The sequence below is a fragment of the Rhinoderma darwinii genome, unplaced genomic scaffold (assembly GCF_050947455.1).
Source record: "Rhinoderma darwinii isolate aRhiDar2 unplaced genomic scaffold, aRhiDar2.hap1 Scaffold_518, whole genome shotgun sequence".
NCBI classification, from domain to species: domain Eukaryota; kingdom Metazoa; phylum Chordata; class Amphibia; order Anura; family Rhinodermatidae; genus Rhinoderma; species Rhinoderma darwinii.
The window spans coordinates 248380-272086 of NW_027464066.1; the positions used below are offsets into that span (position 1 = coordinate 248380).

The 23707-nt window shown below is 42.1% G+C and overlaps 106 pseudogenes; all 106 read left to right on the plus strand.

Annotated features, from left to right (window-relative positions):
- Positions 1 to 56: 56 nt before the first annotated feature.
- LOC142721667 (5S ribosomal RNA) lies at positions 57 to 175 on the plus strand (annotated as a pseudogene).
- Positions 176 to 242: 67 nt separating this feature from the next.
- On the plus strand, positions 243 to 361 carry LOC142721583 (5S ribosomal RNA; annotated as a pseudogene).
- A 67-nt stretch (positions 362 to 428) lies between these two features.
- On the plus strand, positions 429 to 546 carry LOC142721695 (5S ribosomal RNA; annotated as a pseudogene).
- A 253-nt stretch (positions 547 to 799) lies between these two features.
- LOC142721435 (5S ribosomal RNA) lies at positions 800 to 918 on the plus strand (annotated as a pseudogene).
- Positions 919 to 1171: 253 nt separating this feature from the next.
- Positions 1172 to 1290, plus strand: LOC142721559 (5S ribosomal RNA; annotated as a pseudogene).
- A 67-nt stretch (positions 1291 to 1357) lies between these two features.
- Positions 1358 to 1476, plus strand: LOC142721682 (5S ribosomal RNA; annotated as a pseudogene).
- A 253-nt stretch (positions 1477 to 1729) lies between these two features.
- Positions 1730 to 1848, plus strand: LOC142721503 (5S ribosomal RNA; annotated as a pseudogene).
- Positions 1849 to 2101: 253 nt separating this feature from the next.
- On the plus strand, positions 2102 to 2220 carry LOC142721690 (5S ribosomal RNA; annotated as a pseudogene).
- Positions 2221 to 2287: 67 nt separating this feature from the next.
- LOC142721563 (5S ribosomal RNA) lies at positions 2288 to 2406 on the plus strand (annotated as a pseudogene).
- A 67-nt stretch (positions 2407 to 2473) lies between these two features.
- On the plus strand, positions 2474 to 2592 carry LOC142721519 (5S ribosomal RNA; annotated as a pseudogene).
- A 67-nt stretch (positions 2593 to 2659) lies between these two features.
- On the plus strand, positions 2660 to 2778 carry LOC142721427 (5S ribosomal RNA; annotated as a pseudogene).
- Positions 2779 to 3209: 431 nt separating this feature from the next.
- Positions 3210 to 3328, plus strand: LOC142721655 (5S ribosomal RNA; annotated as a pseudogene).
- Positions 3329 to 3395: 67 nt separating this feature from the next.
- Positions 3396 to 3514, plus strand: LOC142721606 (5S ribosomal RNA; annotated as a pseudogene).
- Positions 3515 to 3581: 67 nt separating this feature from the next.
- On the plus strand, positions 3582 to 3700 carry LOC142721458 (5S ribosomal RNA; annotated as a pseudogene).
- A 253-nt stretch (positions 3701 to 3953) lies between these two features.
- LOC142721426 (5S ribosomal RNA) lies at positions 3954 to 4072 on the plus strand (annotated as a pseudogene).
- A 67-nt stretch (positions 4073 to 4139) lies between these two features.
- Positions 4140 to 4258, plus strand: LOC142721584 (5S ribosomal RNA; annotated as a pseudogene).
- Positions 4259 to 4325: 67 nt separating this feature from the next.
- Positions 4326 to 4444, plus strand: LOC142721533 (5S ribosomal RNA; annotated as a pseudogene).
- A 67-nt stretch (positions 4445 to 4511) lies between these two features.
- On the plus strand, positions 4512 to 4630 carry LOC142721525 (5S ribosomal RNA; annotated as a pseudogene).
- A 67-nt stretch (positions 4631 to 4697) lies between these two features.
- Positions 4698 to 4816, plus strand: LOC142721453 (5S ribosomal RNA; annotated as a pseudogene).
- Positions 4817 to 4883: 67 nt separating this feature from the next.
- On the plus strand, positions 4884 to 5002 carry LOC142721585 (5S ribosomal RNA; annotated as a pseudogene).
- A 67-nt stretch (positions 5003 to 5069) lies between these two features.
- On the plus strand, positions 5070 to 5188 carry LOC142721648 (5S ribosomal RNA; annotated as a pseudogene).
- A 67-nt stretch (positions 5189 to 5255) lies between these two features.
- On the plus strand, positions 5256 to 5374 carry LOC142721548 (5S ribosomal RNA; annotated as a pseudogene).
- A 67-nt stretch (positions 5375 to 5441) lies between these two features.
- LOC142721792 (5S ribosomal RNA) lies at positions 5442 to 5560 on the plus strand (annotated as a pseudogene).
- Positions 5561 to 5627: 67 nt separating this feature from the next.
- On the plus strand, positions 5628 to 5746 carry LOC142721692 (5S ribosomal RNA; annotated as a pseudogene).
- A 67-nt stretch (positions 5747 to 5813) lies between these two features.
- Positions 5814 to 5932, plus strand: LOC142721372 (5S ribosomal RNA; annotated as a pseudogene).
- A 67-nt stretch (positions 5933 to 5999) lies between these two features.
- On the plus strand, positions 6000 to 6118 carry LOC142721347 (5S ribosomal RNA; annotated as a pseudogene).
- A 67-nt stretch (positions 6119 to 6185) lies between these two features.
- LOC142721469 (5S ribosomal RNA) lies at positions 6186 to 6304 on the plus strand (annotated as a pseudogene).
- Positions 6305 to 6371: 67 nt separating this feature from the next.
- On the plus strand, positions 6372 to 6490 carry LOC142721625 (5S ribosomal RNA; annotated as a pseudogene).
- A 67-nt stretch (positions 6491 to 6557) lies between these two features.
- LOC142721384 (5S ribosomal RNA) lies at positions 6558 to 6676 on the plus strand (annotated as a pseudogene).
- A 67-nt stretch (positions 6677 to 6743) lies between these two features.
- Positions 6744 to 6862, plus strand: LOC142721393 (5S ribosomal RNA; annotated as a pseudogene).
- A 67-nt stretch (positions 6863 to 6929) lies between these two features.
- LOC142721700 (5S ribosomal RNA) lies at positions 6930 to 7048 on the plus strand (annotated as a pseudogene).
- A 67-nt stretch (positions 7049 to 7115) lies between these two features.
- Positions 7116 to 7234, plus strand: LOC142721480 (5S ribosomal RNA; annotated as a pseudogene).
- Positions 7235 to 7301: 67 nt separating this feature from the next.
- On the plus strand, positions 7302 to 7420 carry LOC142721567 (5S ribosomal RNA; annotated as a pseudogene).
- Positions 7421 to 7487: 67 nt separating this feature from the next.
- LOC142721385 (5S ribosomal RNA) lies at positions 7488 to 7606 on the plus strand (annotated as a pseudogene).
- A 67-nt stretch (positions 7607 to 7673) lies between these two features.
- LOC142721552 (5S ribosomal RNA) lies at positions 7674 to 7792 on the plus strand (annotated as a pseudogene).
- A 253-nt stretch (positions 7793 to 8045) lies between these two features.
- On the plus strand, positions 8046 to 8164 carry LOC142721418 (5S ribosomal RNA; annotated as a pseudogene).
- A 67-nt stretch (positions 8165 to 8231) lies between these two features.
- On the plus strand, positions 8232 to 8350 carry LOC142721439 (5S ribosomal RNA; annotated as a pseudogene).
- A 67-nt stretch (positions 8351 to 8417) lies between these two features.
- On the plus strand, positions 8418 to 8536 carry LOC142721588 (5S ribosomal RNA; annotated as a pseudogene).
- Positions 8537 to 8603: 67 nt separating this feature from the next.
- LOC142721662 (5S ribosomal RNA) lies at positions 8604 to 8721 on the plus strand (annotated as a pseudogene).
- A 67-nt stretch (positions 8722 to 8788) lies between these two features.
- LOC142721680 (5S ribosomal RNA) lies at positions 8789 to 8907 on the plus strand (annotated as a pseudogene).
- A 67-nt stretch (positions 8908 to 8974) lies between these two features.
- Positions 8975 to 9093, plus strand: LOC142721668 (5S ribosomal RNA; annotated as a pseudogene).
- Positions 9094 to 9160: 67 nt separating this feature from the next.
- LOC142721636 (5S ribosomal RNA) lies at positions 9161 to 9279 on the plus strand (annotated as a pseudogene).
- A 67-nt stretch (positions 9280 to 9346) lies between these two features.
- On the plus strand, positions 9347 to 9464 carry LOC142721696 (5S ribosomal RNA; annotated as a pseudogene).
- Positions 9465 to 9717: 253 nt separating this feature from the next.
- LOC142721436 (5S ribosomal RNA) lies at positions 9718 to 9836 on the plus strand (annotated as a pseudogene).
- Positions 9837 to 10089: 253 nt separating this feature from the next.
- On the plus strand, positions 10090 to 10208 carry LOC142721560 (5S ribosomal RNA; annotated as a pseudogene).
- A 439-nt stretch (positions 10209 to 10647) lies between these two features.
- Positions 10648 to 10766, plus strand: LOC142721504 (5S ribosomal RNA; annotated as a pseudogene).
- A 439-nt stretch (positions 10767 to 11205) lies between these two features.
- Positions 11206 to 11324, plus strand: LOC142721565 (5S ribosomal RNA; annotated as a pseudogene).
- A 67-nt stretch (positions 11325 to 11391) lies between these two features.
- Positions 11392 to 11510, plus strand: LOC142721521 (5S ribosomal RNA; annotated as a pseudogene).
- A 67-nt stretch (positions 11511 to 11577) lies between these two features.
- Positions 11578 to 11696, plus strand: LOC142721451 (5S ribosomal RNA; annotated as a pseudogene).
- A 431-nt stretch (positions 11697 to 12127) lies between these two features.
- Positions 12128 to 12246, plus strand: LOC142721656 (5S ribosomal RNA; annotated as a pseudogene).
- A 67-nt stretch (positions 12247 to 12313) lies between these two features.
- LOC142721607 (5S ribosomal RNA) lies at positions 12314 to 12432 on the plus strand (annotated as a pseudogene).
- A 67-nt stretch (positions 12433 to 12499) lies between these two features.
- Positions 12500 to 12618, plus strand: LOC142721464 (5S ribosomal RNA; annotated as a pseudogene).
- A 253-nt stretch (positions 12619 to 12871) lies between these two features.
- LOC142721428 (5S ribosomal RNA) lies at positions 12872 to 12990 on the plus strand (annotated as a pseudogene).
- A 67-nt stretch (positions 12991 to 13057) lies between these two features.
- On the plus strand, positions 13058 to 13176 carry LOC142721589 (5S ribosomal RNA; annotated as a pseudogene).
- A 67-nt stretch (positions 13177 to 13243) lies between these two features.
- Positions 13244 to 13362, plus strand: LOC142721534 (5S ribosomal RNA; annotated as a pseudogene).
- A 67-nt stretch (positions 13363 to 13429) lies between these two features.
- Positions 13430 to 13548, plus strand: LOC142721537 (5S ribosomal RNA; annotated as a pseudogene).
- Positions 13549 to 13615: 67 nt separating this feature from the next.
- On the plus strand, positions 13616 to 13734 carry LOC142721455 (5S ribosomal RNA; annotated as a pseudogene).
- A 67-nt stretch (positions 13735 to 13801) lies between these two features.
- LOC142721590 (5S ribosomal RNA) lies at positions 13802 to 13920 on the plus strand (annotated as a pseudogene).
- A 67-nt stretch (positions 13921 to 13987) lies between these two features.
- LOC142721650 (5S ribosomal RNA) lies at positions 13988 to 14106 on the plus strand (annotated as a pseudogene).
- Positions 14107 to 14173: 67 nt separating this feature from the next.
- Positions 14174 to 14292, plus strand: LOC142721550 (5S ribosomal RNA; annotated as a pseudogene).
- A 67-nt stretch (positions 14293 to 14359) lies between these two features.
- On the plus strand, positions 14360 to 14478 carry LOC142721805 (5S ribosomal RNA; annotated as a pseudogene).
- A 67-nt stretch (positions 14479 to 14545) lies between these two features.
- On the plus strand, positions 14546 to 14664 carry LOC142721664 (5S ribosomal RNA; annotated as a pseudogene).
- A 67-nt stretch (positions 14665 to 14731) lies between these two features.
- LOC142721373 (5S ribosomal RNA) lies at positions 14732 to 14850 on the plus strand (annotated as a pseudogene).
- A 67-nt stretch (positions 14851 to 14917) lies between these two features.
- LOC142721348 (5S ribosomal RNA) lies at positions 14918 to 15036 on the plus strand (annotated as a pseudogene).
- A 67-nt stretch (positions 15037 to 15103) lies between these two features.
- Positions 15104 to 15222, plus strand: LOC142721470 (5S ribosomal RNA; annotated as a pseudogene).
- A 67-nt stretch (positions 15223 to 15289) lies between these two features.
- LOC142721626 (5S ribosomal RNA) lies at positions 15290 to 15408 on the plus strand (annotated as a pseudogene).
- A 67-nt stretch (positions 15409 to 15475) lies between these two features.
- On the plus strand, positions 15476 to 15594 carry LOC142721386 (5S ribosomal RNA; annotated as a pseudogene).
- Positions 15595 to 15661: 67 nt separating this feature from the next.
- LOC142721488 (5S ribosomal RNA) lies at positions 15662 to 15780 on the plus strand (annotated as a pseudogene).
- Positions 15781 to 15847: 67 nt separating this feature from the next.
- LOC142721761 (5S ribosomal RNA) lies at positions 15848 to 15966 on the plus strand (annotated as a pseudogene).
- A 67-nt stretch (positions 15967 to 16033) lies between these two features.
- LOC142721481 (5S ribosomal RNA) lies at positions 16034 to 16152 on the plus strand (annotated as a pseudogene).
- A 67-nt stretch (positions 16153 to 16219) lies between these two features.
- LOC142721568 (5S ribosomal RNA) lies at positions 16220 to 16338 on the plus strand (annotated as a pseudogene).
- A 67-nt stretch (positions 16339 to 16405) lies between these two features.
- On the plus strand, positions 16406 to 16524 carry LOC142721456 (5S ribosomal RNA; annotated as a pseudogene).
- A 67-nt stretch (positions 16525 to 16591) lies between these two features.
- On the plus strand, positions 16592 to 16710 carry LOC142721371 (5S ribosomal RNA; annotated as a pseudogene).
- Positions 16711 to 16777: 67 nt separating this feature from the next.
- On the plus strand, positions 16778 to 16896 carry LOC142721806 (5S ribosomal RNA; annotated as a pseudogene).
- Positions 16897 to 16963: 67 nt separating this feature from the next.
- LOC142721482 (5S ribosomal RNA) lies at positions 16964 to 17082 on the plus strand (annotated as a pseudogene).
- Positions 17083 to 17149: 67 nt separating this feature from the next.
- Positions 17150 to 17268, plus strand: LOC142721405 (5S ribosomal RNA; annotated as a pseudogene).
- A 67-nt stretch (positions 17269 to 17335) lies between these two features.
- LOC142721352 (5S ribosomal RNA) lies at positions 17336 to 17454 on the plus strand (annotated as a pseudogene).
- Positions 17455 to 17521: 67 nt separating this feature from the next.
- Positions 17522 to 17640, plus strand: LOC142721490 (5S ribosomal RNA; annotated as a pseudogene).
- A 67-nt stretch (positions 17641 to 17707) lies between these two features.
- Positions 17708 to 17826, plus strand: LOC142721633 (5S ribosomal RNA; annotated as a pseudogene).
- A 67-nt stretch (positions 17827 to 17893) lies between these two features.
- LOC142721617 (5S ribosomal RNA) lies at positions 17894 to 18012 on the plus strand (annotated as a pseudogene).
- Positions 18013 to 18079: 67 nt separating this feature from the next.
- Positions 18080 to 18198, plus strand: LOC142721601 (5S ribosomal RNA; annotated as a pseudogene).
- Positions 18199 to 18265: 67 nt separating this feature from the next.
- LOC142721510 (5S ribosomal RNA) lies at positions 18266 to 18384 on the plus strand (annotated as a pseudogene).
- Positions 18385 to 18451: 67 nt separating this feature from the next.
- On the plus strand, positions 18452 to 18570 carry LOC142721437 (5S ribosomal RNA; annotated as a pseudogene).
- A 67-nt stretch (positions 18571 to 18637) lies between these two features.
- Positions 18638 to 18756, plus strand: LOC142721671 (5S ribosomal RNA; annotated as a pseudogene).
- A 67-nt stretch (positions 18757 to 18823) lies between these two features.
- On the plus strand, positions 18824 to 18942 carry LOC142721638 (5S ribosomal RNA; annotated as a pseudogene).
- A 67-nt stretch (positions 18943 to 19009) lies between these two features.
- On the plus strand, positions 19010 to 19128 carry LOC142721489 (5S ribosomal RNA; annotated as a pseudogene).
- Positions 19129 to 19381: 253 nt separating this feature from the next.
- Positions 19382 to 19500, plus strand: LOC142721651 (5S ribosomal RNA; annotated as a pseudogene).
- Positions 19501 to 19567: 67 nt separating this feature from the next.
- LOC142721353 (5S ribosomal RNA) lies at positions 19568 to 19686 on the plus strand (annotated as a pseudogene).
- Positions 19687 to 19753: 67 nt separating this feature from the next.
- Positions 19754 to 19872, plus strand: LOC142721549 (5S ribosomal RNA; annotated as a pseudogene).
- Positions 19873 to 19939: 67 nt separating this feature from the next.
- LOC142721397 (5S ribosomal RNA) lies at positions 19940 to 20058 on the plus strand (annotated as a pseudogene).
- A 67-nt stretch (positions 20059 to 20125) lies between these two features.
- Positions 20126 to 20244, plus strand: LOC142721684 (5S ribosomal RNA; annotated as a pseudogene).
- A 67-nt stretch (positions 20245 to 20311) lies between these two features.
- On the plus strand, positions 20312 to 20430 carry LOC142721356 (5S ribosomal RNA; annotated as a pseudogene).
- Positions 20431 to 20497: 67 nt separating this feature from the next.
- On the plus strand, positions 20498 to 20616 carry LOC142721494 (5S ribosomal RNA; annotated as a pseudogene).
- Positions 20617 to 20683: 67 nt separating this feature from the next.
- LOC142721527 (5S ribosomal RNA) lies at positions 20684 to 20802 on the plus strand (annotated as a pseudogene).
- A 67-nt stretch (positions 20803 to 20869) lies between these two features.
- On the plus strand, positions 20870 to 20988 carry LOC142721450 (5S ribosomal RNA; annotated as a pseudogene).
- Positions 20989 to 21241: 253 nt separating this feature from the next.
- LOC142721561 (5S ribosomal RNA) lies at positions 21242 to 21360 on the plus strand (annotated as a pseudogene).
- A 67-nt stretch (positions 21361 to 21427) lies between these two features.
- Positions 21428 to 21546, plus strand: LOC142721610 (5S ribosomal RNA; annotated as a pseudogene).
- Positions 21547 to 21613: 67 nt separating this feature from the next.
- LOC142721523 (5S ribosomal RNA) lies at positions 21614 to 21732 on the plus strand (annotated as a pseudogene).
- Positions 21733 to 22171: 439 nt separating this feature from the next.
- Positions 22172 to 22290, plus strand: LOC142721357 (5S ribosomal RNA; annotated as a pseudogene).
- Positions 22291 to 22357: 67 nt separating this feature from the next.
- On the plus strand, positions 22358 to 22476 carry LOC142721471 (5S ribosomal RNA; annotated as a pseudogene).
- A 67-nt stretch (positions 22477 to 22543) lies between these two features.
- LOC142721573 (5S ribosomal RNA) lies at positions 22544 to 22662 on the plus strand (annotated as a pseudogene).
- A 67-nt stretch (positions 22663 to 22729) lies between these two features.
- LOC142721358 (5S ribosomal RNA) lies at positions 22730 to 22848 on the plus strand (annotated as a pseudogene).
- A 67-nt stretch (positions 22849 to 22915) lies between these two features.
- LOC142721642 (5S ribosomal RNA) lies at positions 22916 to 23034 on the plus strand (annotated as a pseudogene).
- A 67-nt stretch (positions 23035 to 23101) lies between these two features.
- LOC142721646 (5S ribosomal RNA) lies at positions 23102 to 23220 on the plus strand (annotated as a pseudogene).
- A 67-nt stretch (positions 23221 to 23287) lies between these two features.
- On the plus strand, positions 23288 to 23406 carry LOC142721359 (5S ribosomal RNA; annotated as a pseudogene).
- Positions 23407 to 23473: 67 nt separating this feature from the next.
- LOC142721477 (5S ribosomal RNA) lies at positions 23474 to 23592 on the plus strand (annotated as a pseudogene).
- The last annotated feature ends 115 nt before the right edge of the window (positions 23593 to 23707 follow it).

Consider the following 23707-nt stretch of genomic DNA (forward strand, 5'->3'; position numbering starts at 1 on the left):
CGTTTAGATTTTGTTTCACAATCGATTAAAAAGGACTATGGATTAAAGCATTTAATGTCAATGGCCATTCTAAGCTGAATGTGCCTGCTCTCGTTAGATTGCAGAAGTTACACAGCTTAATGCCTCGCTAGTACCAGTGTGGGAGACTGTCTGGGAATCCGTGGTGCGGTTGACTTTTTATTATGTCGTTTAGATTTTGTTTCACAATAGATTAAATAGGACTATGGATTAAAGCATTTAACGTCAATGGCCATTCTAAGCTGAATGTGCCTGCTCTCGTTAGATCGCAGAAGTTACACAGCTTAACGCCTCGCTAGTACCAGTGTGGGAGACTGTCTGGGAATCCGTGGTGCGGTTGACTTTTTATTATGTCGTTTAGATTTTGTTTCACAATAGATTAAATAGGACTATGGATTAAAGCAGTTAACGTCGATGGCCATTCTAAGCTGAATGTGCTGCTCTCGTCAGATCGCAGAAGTTACACAGCTTAAGGCCTCGCTAGTACCAGTGTGGGAGACTGTCTGGGAATCCGTGGTGCGGTTGCCTTTTTATTATGTCGTTTAGATTTTGTTTCACAATCGATTAAATAGGACTATGGATTAAAGCATTTAACGTCAATGGCCATTCTAAGCTGAATGTGCCTGCTCTCGTCAAAACGCAGAAGTTACACCCCTTAAGGCCTCGCTAGTACCAGTGTGGGAGACTGTCTGGGAATCCGTGGTGCGGTTGAATTTTTATTATGTCGTTTAGATTTTGTTTCACAATCGATTAAAAAGGACTATGGATTAAAGCATTTAACGTCAATGGCCATTCTAAGCTGAATGTCCCTGCTCTCGTCAGATCGCAGAAGTTACACAGCTTAAGGCCTCGCTAGTACCAGTGTGGGAGACTGTCTGGGAATCCGTGGTGCGGTTGCCTTTTTATTATGTCGTTTAGATTTTGTTTCACAATCGATTAAATAGGACTATGGATTAAAGCATTTAACGTCAATGACCATTCTAAGCTGAATGTGCCTGCTCTCGTCAGAACGCAGAAGTTACACCCCTTAAGGCCTCGCTAGTACCAGTGTGGGAGACTGTCTGGGAATCCATGGTGCGGTTGACTTTTTATTATGTCGTTTAGATTTTGTTTCACAATCGATTAAAAAGGACTATGGATTAAAGCATTTAGTGTCCATGGCCATTCTAAGCTGAATGTGCCTGCTCTCGTCAGATCGCAGAAGTTACACAGCTTAAGGCCTCGCTAGTACCAGTGTGGGAGACTGTCTGGGAATCCGTGGTGCGGTTGAATTTTTATTATGTCGTTTAGATTTTGTTTCACAATCGATTAAAAAGGACTATGGATTAAAGCATTTAATGTCAATGGCCATTCTAAGCTGAATGTGCCTGCTCTCGTCAGATCGCAGAAGTTACACAGCTTAAGGCCTTGCTAGGACCAGTGTGGGAGACTGTCTGGGAATACGTGGTGCGGTTGCCTTTTTATTATGTCGTTTAGATTTTGTTTCACAATCGATTAAATAGGACTATGGATTAAAGCATTTAACGTCAATGGCCATTCTAAACTGAATGTGCCTGCTCTCGTCAGAACGCAGAAGTTACACCCCTTAAGGCCTCGCTAGTACCAGTGTGGGAGACTGTCTGGGAATCCGTGGTGCGGTTGAATTTTTATTATGTCGTTTAGATTTTGTTTCACAATCGATTAAAAAGGACTATGGATTAAAGCATTTAATGTCAATGGCCATTCTAAGCTGAATGTCCCTGCTCTCGTCAGATCGCAGAAGTTACACAGCTTAAGTCCTCGCTAGTACCAGTGTGGGAGACTGTCTGGGAATCCGTGGTGCGGTTGACTTTTTATTATGTTGTTTAGATTTTGTTTCACAATAGATTAAATAGGACTATGGATTAAGGCTTTTAATGTCAATGGCCATTCTAAGCTGAATGTGCCTGCTCTCGTCAGATCGCCGAAGTTACACAGCTTAAGCCCTCGCTAGTACCAGTGTGGGAGACTGTCTGGGAATCCATGGTGCAGTTGACTTTTTATTATGTCGTTTAGATTTTGTTTCACAATCGATTAAAAAGGACTATGGATTAAAGCATTTAATGTCAATGGCCATTCTAAGCTGAATGTGCCTGCTCTCGTTAGATTGCAGAAGTTACACAGCTTAACGCCTCGCTAGTACCAGTGTGGGAGACTGTCTGGGAATCCGTGGTGCGGTTGACTTTTTATTATGTCGTTTAGATTTTGTTTCACAATAGATTACAAAAGACTATGGATTAAAGCATTTAACGTCAATGGCCATTCTAAGCTGAATGTGCCTGCTCTCGTCAGATCGCAGAAGTAACACAGCTTAAGGCCTCGCTAGTACCAGTGTGGCGGACTGTCTGGGAATCCGTGGTGCGGTTGACTTTTTATTATGTCGTTTAGATTTTGTTTCACAATCGATTAAAAAGGACTATGGATTAAAGCATTTAATGTCAATGGCCATTCTAAGCTGAATGTGCCTGCTCTTGTCAGAGCGCAGAAGTTACACAGCTTAAGGCCTCGCTAGTACCAGTGTGGGAGACTGTCTGGGAATCCGTGGTGCGGTTGACTTTTTATTATGTCGTTTAGATTTTGTTTCACAATAGATTAAATAGGACTATGGATTAAAGCATTTAACGTCAATGGCCATTCTAAGCTGAATGTGCCTGCTCTCGTCAGAACGCAGAAGTTACACAGCTTAAGGCCTCGCTAGTACCAGTGTGGGAGACTGTCTGGGAATCCGTGGTGCGGTTGACTTTTTATTATGTCGTTTAGATTTTGTTTCACAATAGATTAAATAGGACTATGGATTAAAGCATTTAACGTCAATGGCCATTCTAAGCTGAATGTGCCTGCTCTCGTCAGAAGTTACACAGCTTAACGCCTCGCTAGTACCAGTGTGGGAGACTGTCTGGGAATCCGTGGTGCGGTTGACTTTTTATTATGTCGTTTAGATTTTGTTTCACAATAGATTAAATAGGACTATGGATTAAATCAGTTAACGTCGATGGCCATTCTAAGCAGAATGTGCTGTTCTCGTCAGATCGCAGAAGTTACACAGCTTAAGGCCTCGCTAGTACCAGTGTGGGAGACTGTCTGGGAATCCGTGGTGCGGTTGCATTTTTATTATGTCGTTTAGATTTTGTTTCACAATCGATTAAATAGGACTATGGATTAAAGCATTTAACGTCAATGGCCATTCTAAGCTGAATGTGCCTGCTCTCGTCAGAACGCAGAAGTTACACCCCTTAAGGCCTCGCTAGTACCAGTGTGGGAGACTGTCTGGGAATCCGTGGTGCGGTTGAATTTTTATTATGTCGTTTAGATTTTGTTTCACAATCGATTAAAAAGGACTATGGATTAAAGCATTTAATGTCAATGGCCATTCTAAGCTGAATGTCCCTGCTCTCGTCAGATTGCAGAAGTTACACAGCTTAAGGCCTCGCTAGTACCAGTGTGGGAGACTGTCGGGGAATCCGTGGTGCGGTTGACTTTTTATTATGTCGTTTAGATTTTGTTTCACAATAGATTAAATAGGACTATGGATTAAAGCATTTAACGTCAATGGCCATTCTAAGCTGAATGTGCCTGCTCTCGTCAGAACGCAGAAGTTACACAGCTTAAGGCCTCGCTAGTACTAGTGTGGGAGACTGTCTGGGAATCCGTGGTGCGGTTGACTTTTTATTATGTCGTTTAGATTTTGTTTCACAATAGATTAAATAGGACTATGGATTAAAGCATTTAACGTCAATGGCCATTCTAAGCTGAATGTGCCTGCTCTCGTTAGATCGCAGAAGTTACACCCCTTAACGCCTCGCTAGTACCAGTGTGGGAGACTGTCTGGGAATCCGTGGTGCGGTTGACTTTTTATTATGTCGTTTAGATTTTGTTTCACAATCGATTAAAAAGGACTATGGATTAAAGCATTTAACGTCAATGGCCATTCTAAGCTGAATGTGCCTGCTCTCGTCAGATCGCAGAAGTTACACAGCTTAAGGCCTCGCTAGTACCAGTGTGGGAGACTGTCTGGGAATCCGTGGTGCGGTTGAATTTTTATTATGTCGTTTAGATTTTGTTTCACAATCGATTAAAAAGGACTATGGATTAAAGCTTTTAATGTCAATGGCCATTCTAAGCTGAATGTGCCTGCTCTCGTTAGATCGCAGAAGTTACACAGCTTAACGCCTCGCTAGTACCAGTGTGGGAGACTGTCTGGGAATCCGTGGTGCGGTTGACTTTTTATTATGTCATTTAGATTTTGTTTCACAATCGATTAAAAAGGACTATGGATTAAAGCATTTAACGTCAATGGCCATTCTAAGCCGAATGTGCCTGCTCTCGTCAGATCGCAGAAGTTACACAGCTTAAGGCCTCGCTAGTACCAGTGCGGGAGACTGTCTGGGAATCCGTGGTGCGGTTGACTTTTTATTATGTCGTTTAGATTTTGTTTCACAATCGATTAAAAAGGACTATGGATTAAAGCATTTAATGTCAATGGCCATTCTAAGCTGAATGTGCCTGCTCTCGTCAGATCGCAGAAGTTACACAGCTTAAGGCCTCGCTAGTACCAGTGTGGGAGACTGTCTGGGAATCCGTGGTGCGGTTGACTTTTTATTATGTCGTTTAGATTTTGTTTCACAATAGATTAAATAGGACTATGGATTAAAGCATTTAACGTCAATGGCCATTCTAAGCTGAATGTGCCTGCTCTCGTCAGAACGCAGAAGTTACACAGCTTAAGGCCTCGCTAGTACCAGTGTGGGAGACTGTCTGGGAATCTGTGGTGCGGTTGAATTTTTATTATGTCGTTTAGATTTTGTTTCACAATCGATTAAAAAGGACTATGGATTAAAGCATTTAATGTCAATGGCCATTCTAAGCTGAATGTGCCTGCTCTCGTTAGATCGCAGAAGTTACACAGCTTAACGCCTCGCTAGTACCAGTGTGGGAGACTGTCTGGGAATCCGTGGTGCGGTTGACTTTTTATTATGTCGTTTAGATTTTGTTTCACAATAGATTAAATAGGACTATGGATTAAAGCATTTAACGTCAATGGCTATTCTAAGCTGAATGTGCCTGCTCTCGTCAGATCGCAGAAGTTACACAGCATAAGGCCTCGCTAGTACCAGTGTGGGAGACTGTCTGGGAATCCGTGGTGCGGTTGAATTTTTATTATGTCGTTTAGATTTTGTTTCACAATCGATTAAAAAGGACTATGGATTAAAGCATTTAAGGTCAATGGCCATTCTAAGCTGAATGTCCCTACTCTCGTCAGATCGCAGAAGTTACACAGCTTAAGGCCTCGCTAGTACCAGTGTGGGAGACTGTCTGGGAATCCGTGGTGCGGTTGACTTTTTATTATGTTGTTTAGATTTTGTTTCACAATAGATTAAATAGGACTATGGATTAAGGCTTTTAATGTCAATGGCCATTCTAAGCTGGATGTGCCTGCTCTCGTCAGATCGCAGAAGTTACACAGCTTAAGGCCTCGCTAGTACCAGTGTGGGAGACTGTCTGGGAATCCGTGGTGCGGTTGACTTTTTATTATGTCGTTTAGATTTTGTTTCACAATCGATAAAATAGGACTATGGATTAAAGCATTTAACGTCAATGGTCATTCTAAGCTGAATGTGCATGCTCTCGTCAGATCGCAGAAGTTACACAGCTTAAGGCCTCGCTAGTACCAGTGTGGGAGACTGTCTGGGAATCCGTGGTGTGGTTGAATTTTTATTATGTCGTTTAGATTTTGTTTCACAATCGATTAAAAAGGACTATGGATTAAAGCATTTAATGTCAATGGCCATTCTAAGCTGAATGTGCCTGCTCTCGTCAGATCGCAGAAGTTACACAGCTTAAGGCCTCGCTAGTACCAGTGTGGGAGACTGTCTGGGAGTCCGTGGTGCGGTTGACTTTTTATTATGTCGTTTAGATTTTGTTTCACAGTAGATTAAATAGGACTATGGATTAAAGCATTTAACGTCAATGGCCATTCTAAGCTGAATGTGCCTGCTCTCGTCAGAACGCAGAAGTTATACAGCTTAAGGCCTCGCTAGTACCAGTGTGGGAGACTGTCTGGGAATCCGTGGTGCGGTTGTCTTTTTATTATGTCGTTTAGATGTTGTTTCACAATCGATTAAAAAGGACTATGGATTAAAGCATTTAATGTCAATGGCCATTCTAAGCTGAATGTGCCTGCTCTCGTTAGATCGCAGAAGTTACACGGCTTAAGGCCTTGCTAGTACCAGTGTGGGAGACTGTCTGGGAATCCGTGGTGCGGTTGACTTTTTATTATGTCGTTTAGATTTTGTTTCACAATCGTTTAAAAAGGACTATGGATTAAAGCATTTAATGTCAATGGCCATTCTAAGCTGAATGTGCCTGCTCTCGTCGGATCGCAGAAGTTACACAGCTTAAGGCCTCGCTAGTACCAGTGTGCGAGACTGTCTGGGAATCCGTGGTGCGGTTGACTTTTTATTATGTCGTTTAGATTTTGTTTCACAATCGATTAAAAAGGACTATGGATTAAAGCATTTAACGTCAATGGCCATTCTAAGCTGAATGTGCCTGCTCTCGTCAGAACGCAGAAGTTACACAGCTTAAGGCCTCGCTAGTACCAGTGTGGGAGACTGCCTGGGAATCCGTGGTGCGGTTGAAATTTTATTATGTCGTTTAGATTTTGTTTCACAATCGATTAAAAAGGACTATGGATTAGAGCATTTAATGTCAATGGCCATTCTAAGCTGAATGTTCCTGCTTTCGTCAGATCGCAGAAGTTACACAGCTTAAGGCCTCAGTAGTACCAGTGTGGGAGACTGTCTGGGAATCCGTGGTGCGGTTGACTTTTTATTATGTTGTTTAGATTTTGTTTCACAATAGATTAAATAGGACTATGGACTAAGGCTTTTAATGTCAATGGCCATTCTAAGCTGAATGTACCTGCTCTCGTCAGATCGCAGAAGTTACACAGCTTAAGGCCTCGCTAGTACCAGTGTGGGAGACTGTCTGGGAATCCGTGGTGCGGTTGACTTTTTATTATGTCGTTTAGATTTTGTTTCACAATCGATTAAAAAGGACTATGGATTAAAGCATTTAATGTCAATGGCCATTCTAAGCTGAATTTGCCTGCTCTCCTCAGATCGCAGAAGTTACACAGCTTAAGGCCTCGCTAGTACCAGTGTGGGAGACTGTCTGGGAATCCGTGGTGCGGTTGACTTTTTATTATGTCGTTTAGATTTTGTTTCACAATAGATTAAATAGGACTATGGATTAAAGCATTTAACGTCAAAGGCCATTCTAAGCTGAATGTGCCTGCTCTCGTCAGAACGCAGAAGTTACACAGCTTAAGGCCTCGCTAGTACCAGTGTGGGAGACTGTATGGGAATCCGTGGTGCGGTTGAATTTTTATTATGTCGTTTAGATTTTGTTTCACAATCGATTAAAAAGGACTATGGATTAAAGCATTTAACGTCAATGGCCATTCTAAGCTGAATGTGCCTGCTCTCGTCAGAACGCAGAAGTTACACAGCTTAAGGCCTCGCTAGTACCAGTGTGGGAGACTGCCTGGGAATCCGTGGTGCGGTTGAAATTTTATTATGTCGTTTAGATTTTGTTTCACAATCGATTAAAAAGGACTATGGATTAAAGCATTTAATGTCAATGGCCATTCTAAGCTGAATGTTCCTGCTTTCGTCAGATCGCAGAAGTTACACAGCTTAAGGCCTCGCTAGTACCAGTGTGGGAGACTGTCTGGGAATCCGTGGTGCGGTTGAATTTTTATTATGTCGTTTAGATTTTGTTTCACAATCGATTAAAAAGGACTATGGATTAAAGCATTTAATGTCAATGGCCATTCTAAGCTGAATGTGCCTGCTCTCGTCAGATCGCAGAAGTTACACAGCTTAAGGCCTTGCTAGGACCAGTGTGGGAGACTGTCTGGGAATCCGTGGTGCGGTTGCCTTTTTATTATGTCGTTTAGATTTTGTTTCACAATCGATTAAATAGGACTATGGATTAAAGCATTTAATGTCTATGGCCATTCTAAGCTGAATGTCCCTGCTCTCGTCAGATCGCAGAAGTTACACAGCTTAAGGCCTCGCTAGTACCAGTGTGGGAGACTGTCTGGGAATCCGTGGTGCGGTTGACTTTTTATTATGTCGTTTAGATTTTGTTTCACAATAGATTAAATAGGACTATGGATTAAAGCATTTAACGTCAATGGCCATTCTAAGCTGAATGTGCCTGCTCTCGTCAGAACGCAGAAGTTACACAGCTTAAGGCCTCGCTAGTACCAGTGTGGGAGACTGTCTGGGAATCCGTGGTGCGGTTGACTTATTATTATGTCGTTTAGATTTTGTTTCACAATAGATTAAATAGGACTATGGATTAAAGCAGTTAACGTCAATGGCCATTCTAAGCTGAATGTGCCTGCTCTCGTTAGATCGCAGAAGTTACACAGCTTAACGCCTCGCTAGTACCAGTGTGGGAGACTGTCTGGGAATCCGTGGTGCGGTTGACTTTTTATTATGTCGTTTAGATTTTGTTTCACAATAGATTAAATAGGACTATGGATTAAAGCAGTTAACGTCAATGGCCATTCTAAGCTGAATGTGCTGCTCTCGTCAGATCGCAGAAGTTACACAGCTTAAGGCCTCGCTAGTACCAGTGTGGGAGACTGTCTGGGAATCCGTGGTGCGGTTGCCTTTTTATTATGTCGTTTAGATTTTGTTTCACAATCGATTAAATAGGACTATGGATTAAAGCATTTAACGTCAATGGCCATTCTAAGCTGAATGTGCCTGCTCTCGTCAGAACGCAGAAGTTACACCCCTTAAGGCCTCGCTAGTACCAGTGTGGGAGACTGTCTGGGAATCCATGGTGCGGTTGACTTTTTATTATGTCGTTTAGATTTTGTTTCACAATCGATTAAAAAGGACTATGGATTAAAGCATTTAATGTCAATGGCCATTCTAAGCTGAATGTGCCTGCTCTCGTTAGATTGCAGAAGTTACACAGCTTAATGCCTCGCTAGTACCAGTGTGGGAGACTGTCTGGGAATCCGTGGTGCGGTTGACTTTTTATTATGTCGTTTAGATTTTGTTTCACAATAGATTAAATAGGACTATGGATTAAAGCATTTAACGTCAATGGCCATTCTAAGCTGAATGTGCCTGCTCTCGTTAGATCGCAGAAGTTACACAGCTAAACGCCTCGCTAGTACCAGTGTGGGAGACTGTCTGGGAATCCGTGGTGCGGTTGACTTTTTATTATGTCGTTTAGATTTTGTTTCACAATAGATTAAATAGGACTATGGATTAAAGCAGTTAACGTCGATGGCCATTCTAAGCTGAATGTGCTGCTCTCGTCAGATCGCAGAAGTTACACAGCTTAAGGCCTCGCTAGTACCAGTGTGGGAGACTGTCTGGGAATCCGTGGTGCGGTTGCCTTTTTATTATGTCGTTTAGATTTTGTTTCACAATCTATTAAATAGGACTATGGATTAAAGCATTTAACGTCAATGGCCATTCTAAGCTGAATGTGCCTGCTCTCGTCAAAACGCAGAAGTTACACCCCTTAAGGCCTCGCTAGTACCAGTGTGGGAGACTGTCTGGGAATCCGTGGTGCGGTTGAATTTTTATTATGTCGTTTAGATTTTGTTTCACAATCGATTAAAAAGGACTATGGATTAAAGCATTTAATGTCAATGGCCATTCTAAGCTGAATGTCCCTGCTCTCGTCAGATCGCAGAAGTTACACAGCTTAAGGCCTCGCTAGTACCAGTGTGGGAGACTGTCTGGGAATCCGTGGTGCGGTTGCCTTTTTATTATGTCGTTTAGATTTTGTTTCACAATCGATTAAATAGGACTATGGATTAAAGCATTTAACGTCAATGACCATTCTAAGCTGAATGTGCCTGCTCTCGTCAGAACGCAGAAGTTACACCCCTTAAGGCCTCGCTAGTACCAGTGTGGGAGACTGTCTGGGAATCCATGGTGCGGTTGACTTTTTATTATGTCGTTTAGATTTTGTTTCACAATCGATTAAAAAGGACTATGGATTAAAGCATTTAGTGTCCATGGCCATTCTAAGCTGAATGTGCCTGCTCTCGTCAGATCGCAGAAGTTACACAGCTTAAGGCCTCGCTAGTACCAGTGTGGGAGACTGTCTGGGAATCCGTGGTGCGGTTGAATTTTTATTATGTCGTTTAGATTTTGTTTCACAATCGATTAAAAAGGACTATGGATTAAAGCATTTAATGTCAATGGCCATTCTAAGCTGAATGTGCCTGCTCTCGTCAGATCGCAGAAGTTACACAGCTTAAGGCCTTGCTAGGACCAGTGTGGGAGACTGTCTGGGAATCCGTGGTGCGGTTGCCTTTTTATTATGTCGTTTAGATTTTGTTTCACAATCGATTAAATAGGACTATGGATTAAAGCATTTAACGTCAATGGCCATTCTAAACTGAATGTGCCTGCTCTCGTCAGAACGCAGAAGTTACACCCCTTAAGGCCTCGCTAGTACCAGTGTGGGAGACTGTCTGGGAATCCGTGGTGCGGTTGAATTTTTATTATGTCGTTTAGATTTTGTTTCACAATCGATTAAAAAGGACTATGGATTAAAGCATTTAATGTCAATGGCCATTCTAAGCTGAATGTCCCTGCTCTCGTCAGATCGCAGAAGTTACACAGCTTAAGTCCTCGCTAGTACCAGTGTGGGAGACTGTCTGGGAATCCGTGGTGCGGTTGACTTTTTATTATGTTGTTTAGATTTTGTTTCACAATAGATTAAATAGGACTATGGATTAAGGCTTTTAATGTCAATGGCCATTCTAAGCTGAATGTGCCTGCTCTCGTCAGATCGCCGAAGTTACACAGCTTAAGCCCTCGCTAGTACCAGTGTGGGAGACTGTCTGGGAATCCATGGTGCAGTTGACTTTTTATTATGTCGTTTAGATTTTGTTTCACAATCGATTAAAAAGGACTATGGATTAAAGCATTTAATGTCAATGGCAATTCTAAGCTGAATGTGCCTGCTCTCGTTAGATTGCAGAAGTTACACAGCTTAACGCCTCGCTAGTACCAGTGTGGGAGACTGTCTGGGAATCCGTGGTGCGGTTGACTTTTTATTATGTCGTTTAGATTTTGTTTCACAATAGATTACAAAAGACTATGGATTAAAGCATTTAACGTCAATGGCCATTCTAAGCTGAATGTGCCTGCTCTCGTCAGATCGCAGAAGTAACACAGCTTAAGGCCTCGCTAGTACCAGTGTGGCGGACTGTCTGGGAATCCGTGGTGCGGTTGACTTTTTATTATGTCGTTTAGATTTTGTTTCACAATCGATTAAAAAGGACTATGGATTAAAGCATTTAATGTCAATGGCCATTCTAAGCTGAATGTGCCTGCTCTTGTCAGAGCGCAGAAGTTACACAGCTTAAGGCCTCGCTAGTACCAGTGTGGGAGACTGTCTGGGAATCCGTGGTGCGGTTGACTTTTTATTATGTCGTTTAGATTTTGTTTCACAATAGATTAAATAGGACTATGGATTAAAGCATTTAACGTCAATGGCCATTCTAAGCTGAATGTGCCTGCTCTCGTCAGAACGCAGAAGTTACACAGCTTAAGGCCTCGCTAGTACCAGTGTGGGAGACTGTCTGGGAATCCGTGGTGCGGTTGACTTTTTATTATGTCGTTTAGATTTTGTTTCACAATAGATTAAATAGGACTATGGATTAAAGCATTTAACGTCAATGGCCATTCTAAGCTGAATGTGCCTGCTCTCGTCAGAAGTTACACAGCTTAACGCCTCGCTAGTACCAGTGTGGGAGACTGTCTGGGAATCCGTGGTGCGGTTGACTTTTTATTATGTCGTTTAGATTTTGTTTCACAATAGATTAAATAGGACTATGGATTAAATCAGTTAACGTCGATGGCCATTCTAAGCAGAATGTGCTGTTCTCGTCAGATCGCAGAAGTTACACAGCTTAAGGCCTCGCTAGTACCAGTGTGGGAGACTGTCTGGGAATCCGTGGTGCGGTTGCATTTTTATTATGTCGTTTAGATTTTGTTTCACAATCGATTAAATAGGACTATGGATTAAAGCATTTAACGTCAATGGCCATTCTAAGCTGAATGTGCCTGCTCTCGTCAGAACGCAGAAGTTACACCCCTTAAGGCCTCGCTAGTACCAGTGTGGGAGACTGTCTGGGAATCCGTGGTGCGGTTGAATTTTTATTATGTCGTTTAGATTTTGTTTCACAATCGATTAAAAAGGACTATGGATTAAAGCATTTAATGTCAATGGCCATTCTAAGCTGAATGTCCCTGCTCTCGTCAGATTGCAGAAGTTACACAGCTTAAGGCCTCGCTAGTACCAGTGTGGGAGACTGTCGGGGAATCCGTGGTGCGGTTGACTTTTTATTATGTCGTTTAGATTTTGTTTCACAATAGATTAAATAGGACTATGGATTAAAGCATTTAACGTCAATGGCCATTCTAAGCTGAATGTGCCTGCTCTCGTCAGAACGCAGAAGTTACACAGCTTAAGGCCTCGCTAGTACCAGTGTGGGAGACTGTCTGGGAATCCGTGGTGCGGTTGACTTTTTATTATGTCGTTTAGATTTTGTTTCACAATAGATTAAATAGGACTATGGATTAAAGCATTTAACGTCAATGGCCATTCTAAGCTGAATGTGCCTGCTCTCGTTAGATCGCAGAAGTTACACCCCTTAACGCCTCGCTAGTACCAGTGTGGGAGACTGTCTGGGAATCCGTGGTGCGGTTGACTTTTTATTATGTCGTTTAGATTTTGTTTCACAATCGATTAAAAAGGACTATGGATTAAAGCATTTAACGTCAATGGCCATTCTAAGCTGAATGTGCCTGCTCTCGTCAGATCGCAGAAGTTACACAGCTTAAGGCCTCGCTAGTACCAGTGTGGGAGACTGTCTGGGAATCCGTGGTGCGGTTGAATTTTTATTATGTCGTTTAGATTTTGTTTCACAATCGATTAAAAAGGACTATGGATTAAAGCTTTTAATGTCAATGGCCATTCTAAGCTGAATGTGCCTGCTCTCGTTAGATCGCAGAAGTTACACAGCTTAACGCCTCGCTAGTACCAGTGTGGGAGACTGTCTGGGAATCCGTGGTGCGGTTGACTTTTTATTATGTCATTTAGATTTTGTTTCACAATCGATTAAAAAGGACTATGGATTAAAGCATTTAACGTCAATGGCCATTCTAAGCCGAATGTGCCTGCTCTCGTCAGATCGCAGAAGTTACACAGCTTAAGGCCTCGCTAGTACCAGTGCGGGAGACTGTCTGGGAATCCGTGGTGCGGTTGACTTTTTATTATGTCGTTTAGATTTTGTTTCACAATCGATTAAAAAGGACTATGGATTAAAGCATTTAATGTCAATGGCCATTCTAAGCTGAATGTGCCTGCTCTCGTCAGATCGCAGAAGTTACACAGCTTAAGGCCTCGCTAGTACCAGTGTGGGAGACTGTCTGGGAATCCGTGGTGCGGTTGACTTTTTATTATGTCGTTTAGATTTTGTTTCACAATAGATTAAATAGGACTATGGATTAAAGCATTTAACGTCAATGGCCATTCTAAGCTGAATGTGCCTGCTCTCGTCAGAACGCAGAAGTTACACAGCTTAAGGCCTCGCTAGTACCAGTGTGGGAGACTGTCTGGGAATCTGTGGTGCGGTTGAATTTTTATTATGTCGTTTAGATTTTGTTTCACAATCGATTAAAAAGGACTATGGATTAAAGCATTTAATGTCAATGGCCATTCTAAGCTGAATGTGCCTGCTCTCGTTAGATCGCAGAAGTTACACAGCTTAACGCCTCGCTAGTACCAGTGTGGGAGACTGTCTGGGAATCCGTGGTGCGGTTGACTTTTTATTATGTCGTTTAGATTTTGTTTCACAATAGATTAAATAGGACTATGGATTAAAGCATTTAACGTCAATGGCTATTCTAAGCTGAATGTGCCTGCTCTCGTCAGATCGCAGAAGTTACACAGCATAAGGCCTCGCTAGTACCAGTGTGGGAGACTGTCTGGGAATCCGTGGTGCGGTTGAATTTTTATTATGTCGTTTAGATTTTGTTTCACAATCGATTAAAAAGGACTATGGATTAAAGCATTTAAGGTCAATGGCCATTCTAAGCTGAATGTCCCTACTCTCGTCAGATCGCAGAAGTTACACAGCTTAAGGCCTCGCTAGTACCAGTGTGGGAGACTGTCTGGGAATCCGTGGTGCGGTTGACTTTTTATTATGTTGTTTAGATTTTGTTTCACAATAGATTAAATAGGACTATGGATTAAGGCTTTTAATGTCAATGGCCATTCTAAGCTGGATGTGCCTGCTCTCGTCAGATCGCAGAAGTTACACAGCTTAAGGCCTCGCTAGTACCAGTGTGGGAGACTGTCTGGGAATCCGTGGTGCGGTTGACTTTTTATTATGTCGTTTAGATTTTGTTTCACAATCGATAAAATAGGACTATGGATTAAAGCATTTAACGTCAATGGCCATTCTAAGCTGAATGTGCATGCTCTCGTCAGATCGCAGAAGTTACACAGCTTAAGGCCTCGCTAGTACCAGTGTGGGAGACTGTCTGGGAATCCGTGGTGTGGTTGAATTTTTATTATGTCGTTTAGATTTTGTTTCACAATCGATTAAAAAGGACTATGGATTAAAGCATTTAATGTCAATGGCCATTCTAAGCTGAATGTGCCTGCTCTCGTCAGATCGCAGAAGTTACACAGCTTAAGGCCTCGCTAGTACCAGTGTGGGAGACTGTCTGGGAGTCCGTGGTGCGGTTGACTTTTTATTATGTCGTTTAGATTTTGTTTCACAGTAGATTAAATAGGACTATGGATTAAAGCATTTAACGTCAATGGCCATTCTAAGCTGAATGTGCCTGCTCTCGTCAGAACGCAGAAGTTATACAGCTTAAGGCCTCGCTAGTACCAGTGTGGGAGACTGTCTGGGAATCCGTGGTGCGGTTGTCTTTTTATTATGTCGTTTAGATGTTGTTTCACAATCGATTAAAAAGGACTATGGATTAAAGCATTTAATGTCAATGGCCATTCTAAGCTGAATGTGCCTGCTCTCGTTAGATCGCAGAAGTTACACGGCTTAAGGCCTTGCTAGTACCAGTGTGGGAGACTGTCTGGGAATCCGTGGTGCGGTTGACTTTTTATTATGTCGTTTAGATTTTGTTTCACAATCGTTTAAAAAGGACTATGGATTAAAGCATTTAATGTCAATGGCCATTCTAAGCTGAATGTGCCTGCTCTCGTCGGATCGCAGAAGTTACACAGCTTAAGGCCTCGCTAGTACCAGTGTGCGAGACTGTCTGGGAATCCGTGGTGCGGTTGACTTTTTATTATGTCGTTTAGATTTTGTTTCACAATCGATTAAAAAGGACTATGGATTAAAGCATTTAACGTCAATGGCCATTCTAAGCTGAATGTGCCTGCTCTCGTCAGAACGCAGAAGTTACACAGCTTAAGGCCTCGCTAGTACCAGTGTGGGAGACTGCCTGGGAATCCGTGGTGCGGTTGAAATTTTATTATGTCGTTTAGATTTTGTTTCACAATCGATTAAAAAGGACTATGGATTAGAGCATTTAATGTCAATGGCCATTCTAAGCTGAATGTTCCTGCTTTCGTCAGATCGCAGAAGTTACACAGCTTAAGGCCTCAGTAGTACCAGTGTGGGAGACTGTCTGGGAATCCGTGGTACGGTTGACTTTTTATTATGTTGTTTAGATTTTGTTTCACAATAGATTAAATAGGACTATGGACTAAGGCTTTTAATGTCAATGGCCATTCTAAGCTGAATGTACCTGCTCTCGTCAGATCGCAGAAGTTACACAGCTTAAGGCCTCGCTAGTACCAGTGTGGGAGACTGTCTGGGAATCCGTGGTGCGGTTGACTTTTTATTATGTCGTTTAGATTTTGTTTCACAATCGATTAAAAAGGACTATGGATTAAAGCATTTAATGTCAATGGCCATTCTAAGCTGAATTTGCCTGCTCTCCTCAGATCGCAGAAGTTACACAGCTTAAGGCCTCGCTAGTACCAGTGTGGGAGACTGTCTGGGAATCCGTGGTGCGGTTGACTTTTTATTATGTCGTTTAGATTTTGTTTCACAATAGATTAAATAGGACTATGGATTAAAGCATTTAACGTCAAAGGCCATTCTAAGCTGAATGTGCCTGCTCTCGTCAGAACGCAGAAGTTACACAGCTTAAGGCCTCGCTAGTACCAGTGTGGGAGACTGTATGGGAATCCGTGGTGCGGTTGAATTTTTATTATGTCGTTTAGATTTTGTTTCACAATCGATTAAAAAGGACTATGGATTAAAGCATTTAACGTCAATGGCCATTCTAAGCTGAATGTGCCTGCTCTCGTCAGAACGCAGAAGTTACACAGCTTAAGGCCTCGCTAGTACCAGTGTGGGAGACTGCCTGGGAATCCGTGGTGTGGTTGAAATTTTATTATGTCGTTTAGATTTTGTTTCACAATCGATTAAAAAGGACTATGGATTAAAGCATTTAATGTCAATGGCCATTCTAAGCTGAATGTTCCTGCTTTCGTCAGATCGCAGAAGTTACACAGCTTAAGGCCTCGGTAGTACCAGTGTGGGAGACTGTCTGGGAATCCGTGGTGCGGTTGACTTTTTATTATGTTGTTTAGATTTTGTTTCACAATAGATTAAATAGGACTATGGATTAAGGCTTTTAATGTCAATGGCCATTCTAAGCTGAATGTACCTGCTCTCGTCAGATCGCAGAAGTTACACAGCTTAAGGCCTCGCTAGTACCAGTGTGGGAAACTGTCTGGGAATCCGTGGTGCGGTTGACTTTTTATTATGTCGTTTAGATTTTGTTTCACAATCGATTAAAAAGGACTATGGATTAAAGCATTTAATGTCAATGGCCATTCTAAGCTGAATTTGCCTGCTCTCCTCAGATCGCAGAAGTTACACAGCTTAAGGCCTCGCTAGTACCAGTGTGGGAGACTGTCTGGGAATCCGTGGTGCGGTTGACTTTTTATTATGTCGTTTAGATTTTGTTTCACAATAGATTAAATAGGACTATGGATTAAAGCATTTAACGTCAATGGCCATTCTAAGCTGAATGTGCCTGCTCTCGTCAGAACGCAGAAGTTACACAGCTTAAGGCCTCGCTAGTACCAGTGTGGGAGACTGTATGGGAATCCGTGGTGCGGTTGAATTTTTATTATGTCGTTTAGATTTTGTTTCACAATCGATTAAAAAGGACTATGGATTAAAGCATTTAATGTCAATGGCCATTCTAAGCTGAATGTCCCTGCTCTCGTCAGATCGCAGAAGTTACACAGCTTAAGGCCTCGCTAGTACCAGTGTGGGAGACTGTCTGGGAATCCGTGGTGCGGTTGACTTTTTACTATGTTGTTTAGATTTTGTTTCACAATAGATTAAATAGGACTATGGATTAAAGCATTTAATGTCAATGGCCATTCTAAGCTGAATGTGCCTGCTCTCGTCAGATCGCAGAAGTTACACAGCTTAAGCCCTCGCTAGTACCAGTGTGGGAGACTGTCTGGGAATCCGTGGTGCAGTTGACTTTTTATTATGTCGTTTAGATTTTGTTTCACAATCGATTAAAAAGGACTATGGATTAAAGCACTTAATGTCAATGGCCATTCTAAGCTGAATGTGCCTGCTCTCGTCAGATCGCAGAAGTTACACAGCTTAAGGACTCTCTAGTACCAGTGTGGGAGACTGTCTGGGAATCCGTGGTGCGGTTGACTTTTTATTATGTCGTTTAGATTTTGTTTCACAATCGATTAAAAAGGACTATGGATTAAAGCATTTAATGTCAATCACCATTCTAAGCTGAATGTCCCTGCTCTCGTCAGATCGCAGAAGTTACACAGCTTAAGGACTCGCTAGTACCAGTGTGGGAGACTGTCTGGGAATCCGTGGTGCGGTTGACTTTTTATTATGTCGTTTAGATTTTGTTTCACAATCGATTAAAAAGGACTATGGATTAATGCATTTAATGTCAATGGCCATTCTAAGCTGAATGTGCCTGCTGTCGTCAGATCGCAGAAGTTACACAGCTTAAGGCCTCGCTAGTACCAGTGTGGGAGACTGTCTGGGAATCCGTGGTGCGGTTGACTTTTTATTATGTCGTTTAGATTTTGTTTCACAATCGATTAAAAAGGACTATGGATTAAAGCACTTAATGTCAATGGCCATTCTAAGCTGAATGTGCCTGCTCTCGTCAGATCGCAGAAGTTACACAGCTTAAGGCCTCTCTAGTACCAGTGTGGGAGACTGTCTGGGAATCAGTGGTGCGGGTGACTATTTATTATGTCGTTTAGATATTGTTTCACAATCGATTAAAAAGGACTATGGATTAAAGCATTTAATGTCAATGGCCATTCTAAGCTGAATGTGCCTGCTCTCGTCAGATCACAGAAGTTACACAGCTTAAGGCCTCGCTAGTACCAGTGTGGGAGACTGTCTGGGAATCCGTGGTGCGGTTGACTTTTTTTTATGTCGTTTAGATTTTGTTTCACAATCGATTAAAAAGGTCTATGGATTAAAGCATTTAATGTCAATGGCCATTCTAAGCGGAATGTCCCTGCTCTCGTCAGATCGCAGCAGTTACACAGCTTAAGGCCTTGCTAGTACCAGGGTGGGAGACTGTCTGGGAATCCGTAGTGCGGTTGACTTTCTATTATGTTGTTTAGATTTTGTTTCACAATCGATTAAAAAGGACTATGGATTAAAGCATTTGATGTCAATGGCCATTCTAAGCTGAATGTGCCTGCTCTCGTCAGACTGCAGAAGTTACACAGCTTAAGGCCTCGCTAGTACCAGTGTGGGAGACTGTCTGGGAATCCATGGTGCGGTTGACTTTTTATTATGTCGTTTAGATTTTGTTTCACAATAGATTAAATAGGACTATGGATTAAAGCATTTAACGTCAATGGCCATTCTGAGCTGAATGTGCCTGCTCTCGTCAGATCGCAGAAGTTACACAGCTTAAGGCCTCGTTAGTACCAGTGTGGGAGACTGTCTGGGAATCCGTGGTGCGGTTGACTTTTTATTATGTCGTTTAGATTTTGTTTCACAATCGATTAAAAAGGACTATGGATTAAAGCATCTAATGTCAATGGCCATTCTAAGCTGAATGTGCCTGCTCTCGTTAAATCGCAGAAGTTACACAGCTTAACGCCTCACTAGTACCAGTGTGGGAGACTGTCTGGGAATCCGTGGTGTGGTTGACTTTTTATTATGTCGTTTAGATTTTGTTTCACAATAGATTAAATAGAACTATGGATTAAAGCATTTAACGTCAATGGCCATTCTAAGCTGAATGTGCCTGCTCTCGTCAGATCGCAGAAGTTACACAGCTTAAGGCCTCGCTAGTAACAGTGTGGGAGACTGTCTGGGAATCCGTGGTGCGGTTGGATTTTTATTATGTCGTTTAGATTTTGTTTCACAATCGATTAAAAAGGACTATGGATTAAAACATTTAATGTCAATGGCCATTCTAAGCTGAATGTCCCTGCTCTCGTCAGATCGCAGAAGTTACACAGCTTAAGGCCTCGCTAGTACCAGTGTGGGAGACTGTCTGGGAATCCGTGGTGCGGTTGACTTTTTATTATGTCGTTTAGATTTTGTTTCACAATCGATTAAAGAGGACTATGGATTAAAGCATTTAATGTCAATGGCCATTCTAAGCTGAATGTGCCTGCTCTCGTCAGATCGCAGAAGTTACACAGCTTAAGGCCTCGCTAGTACCAGTGTGGGAGACTGTCTGGGAATCCGTGGTGCGGTTGACTTTTTATTATGTTGTTTAGATTTTGTTTCACAATAGATTAAATAGGACTATGGATTAAAGCTTTTAATGTCAATGGCCATTCTAAGCTGAATGTGCCTGCTCTCGTCAGATCGCAGAAGTTACACAGCTTAAGGCCTCGCTAGTACCAGTGTGGGAGACTGTCTGGGAATCCGTGGTGCGGTTGCCTTTTTATTATGTTGTTTAGATTTTGTTTCACAATAGATTAAATAGGACTATGGATTAAAGCATTTAACGTCAATGGCCATTCTAAGCTGAATGTGCCTGCTCTCGTCAGAACGCAGAAGTTACACAGCCTAAGGCCTCGCTAGTACCAGCGTTGGAGACTGTCTGGGAATCCGTGGTGCGGTTGCATTTTTATTATGTCGTTTAGATTTTGTTTCACAATCGATTAAAAAGGACTATGGATTAAAGCATTTAATGTCAATGGCCATTCTAAGCTGAATGTCCCTGCTCTCGTCAGATCGCAGAAGTTACACAGCTTAAGGCCTCGCTAGTACCAGTGTGGGAGACTGTCTGGGAATCCGTGGTGCGGTTGACTTTTTATTATGTCGTTTAGATTTTGTTTCACAATCGATTAAAAAGGACTATGGATTAAAGCATTTAATGTCAATGGCCATTCTAAGCTAAATGTGCCTGCTCTCGTCAGATCGCAGAAGTTACACAGCTTAAGGCCTCGCTAGTACCAGTGTGGGAGACTGTCTGGGAATCTGTGGTGCTGTTGAATTTTTATTATGTCGTTTAGATTTTGTTTCACAATCGATTAAAAAGGACTATGGATTAAAACATTTAATGTCAATGGCCATTCTAAGCTGAATGTGCCTGCTCTCGTCAGATCGCAGAAGTTACACAGCTTAAGCCCTCGCTAGTACCAGTGTGGGAGACTGTCTGGGAATCTGTGGTGCTGTTGAATTTTTATTATGTCGTTTAGATTTTGTTTCACAATAGATTAAATAGGACTATGGATTAAGGCTTTTAAAGTCAATGGCCATTCTAAGCTGAATGTGCCTGCTCTCGTCAGATCGCCGAAGTTACACAGCTTAAGGCCTCGCTAGTACCAGTGTGGGAGACTGTCTGGGAATCCGTGGTGCGGTTGACTTTTTATTATGTCGTTTAGATTTTGTTTCACAATAGATTAAATAGGACTATGGATTAAAGCATTTAACGTCAATGGCAATTCTAAGCTGAATGTGCCTGCTCTCGTCAGATCGCAGAAGTTACACAGCTTAAGGCCTTGCTAGTACCAGTGTGGGAGCCTGTCTGGGAATCCGTGGTGTGGTTGCCTATTTATTATGTTGTTTAGGTTTTGTTTCACAATAGATTAAATAGGACTATGGATTAAGGCTTTTAATGTCAATGGCCATTCTAAGCTGAATGTGCCTGCTCTCGTCAGATCGCAGAAGTTACACAGCTTAAGGCCTCGCTAGTACCAGTGTGGGAGACTGTCTGGGAATCCGTGGTGCGGTTGACTTTTTATTATGTCGTTTAGATTTTGTTTCACAATAGATTAAATAGGACTATGGATTAAAGCATGTAACGTCAATGGCAATTCTAAGCTGAATGTGCCTGCTCTCGTCAGATCGCAGAAGTTACACAGCTTAAGGCCTCGCTAGTACCAGTGTGGGAGACTGTCTGGGAATCCGTGGTGTGGTTGAATTTTTATTATGTCGTTTAGATTTTGTTTCACAATCGAATAAAAAGGACTATGGATTAAAGCATTTAATGTCAATGGCCATTCTAAGCTGAATGTGCCTGCTCTCGTCAGATCGCAGAAGTTACACAGCTTAAGTCCTTGCTAGTACCAGTGTGGGAGACTGTCTGGGAATCCGTGGTGCGGTTGACTTATTATTATGTCGTTTAGATTTTGTTTCACAATCGATTAAAAAGGACTATGGATTAAAGCATTTAATGTCAATGGCCATTCTAAGCTGAATGTGCCTCCTTTCGTCAGATCGCAGAAGTTACACAGCTTAAGGCCTCGCTAGTACCAGTGTGGGAGACTGTCTGGGAATCCGTTGTGCGGTTGACTTTTTATTATGGCGTTTAGATTTTGTTTCACAATCGATTAAAAAGGACTATGGATTAAAGCATTTAATGTCAATGGCCATTCTAAGCTGAATGTGCCTGCTCTCGTTAGATCACAGAAGTTACACAGCTTAACGCCTCGCTAGTACCAGTGTGGGAGACTGTCTGGGAATCCGTGGTGTGGTTGAATTTTTATTATGTCGTTTAGATTTTGTTTCACAATCGATTAAAAAGGACTATGGATTAAAGCATTTAATGTCAATGGCCATTCTAAGCTGAATGTCCCTGCTCTCGTCAGATCGCAGAAGTTACACAGCTTAAGGCCTCGCTAGTACCAGTGTGGGAGACTGTCTGGGAATCCGTGGTGCGGTTGACTTTTTATTATGTTGTTTAGATTTTGTTTCACAATCGATTAAAAAGGACTATGGATTAAAGCATTTAATGTTAATGGCCATTCTAAGCTGAATGTGCCTGCTCTCGTCAGATCGCAGAAGTTACACAGCTTAAGGCCTTGCTAGTACCAGTGTGGGAGACTGTCTGGGAATGCGTGGTGCGGTTGACTTATTATTATGTCGTTTAGATTTTGTTTCACAATCGATTAAAAAGGACTATGGATTAAATCATTTAATGTCAATGGCCATTCTAAGCTGAATGTGCCTGCTCTCGTCAGATCGCAGAAGTTACACAGCTTAAGGCCTCGCTAGTACCAGTGTGGGAGACTGTCTGGGAATCCGTGGTGCGGTTGACTTTTTATTATGTCGTTTAGATTTTGTTTCACAATCGATTAAAAAGGACTATGGATTAAAGCATTTAATGTCAATGGCCATTCTAAGCTGAATGTCCCTGCTCTCGTCAGATCGCAGAAGTTACACAGCTTAAGGCCTCGCTAGTACCAGTGTGGGAGACTGTCTGGGAATCCGTGGTGCGGTTGACTTTTTATTATGTTGTTTAGATTTTGTTTCACAATCAATTAAAAAGGACTATGGATTAAAGCATTTAATGTCAATGGCCATTCTAAGCTGAATGTGCCTGCTCTCGTCAGATCGCAGAAGTTACACAGCTTAACGCCTCACTAGTACCAGTGTGGGAGACTGTCTGGGAATCCGTGGTGTGGTTGACTTTTTATTATGTCTTTAAGATTTAGTTTCACAATAGATTAAATAGGACTATGGATTAAAGCATTTAACGTCAATGGCCATTCTAAGCTGAATGTGCCTGCTCTCGTCAGATCGCAGAAGTTACACAGCTTAAGGCCTCGCTAGTACCAGTGTGGGAGAATGTCTGGGAATCCGTGGTGCGGTTGAATTTTTATTATGTCGTTTAGATTTTGTTTCACAATCGATTAAAAAGGACTATGGATTAAAGCATTTAATGTCAATGGCCATTCTAAGCTGAATGTCCCTGCTCTCGTCAGATCGCAGAAGTTACACAGCTTAAGGCCTCGCTAGTACCAGTGTGGGAGACTGTCTGGGAATCCGTGGTGCGGTTGACTTTTTATTATGTCGTTTAGATTTTGTTTCACAATCGATTAAAAAGGACTATGGATTAAAGCATTTTTTGTCAATGGCCATTCTAAGCTGAATGTGCCTGCTCTCGTCAGATCGCAGAAGTTACACAGCTTAAGGCCTCGTTAGTACCAGTGTGGGAGACTGTCTGGGAATCCGTGGTGCGGTTGACTTTTTATTATGTCGTTTAGATTTTGTTTCACAATCGATTAAAAAGGACTATGGATTAAAGCATCTAATGTCAATGGCCATTCTAAGCTGAATGTGCCTGCTCTCGTTAAATCGCAG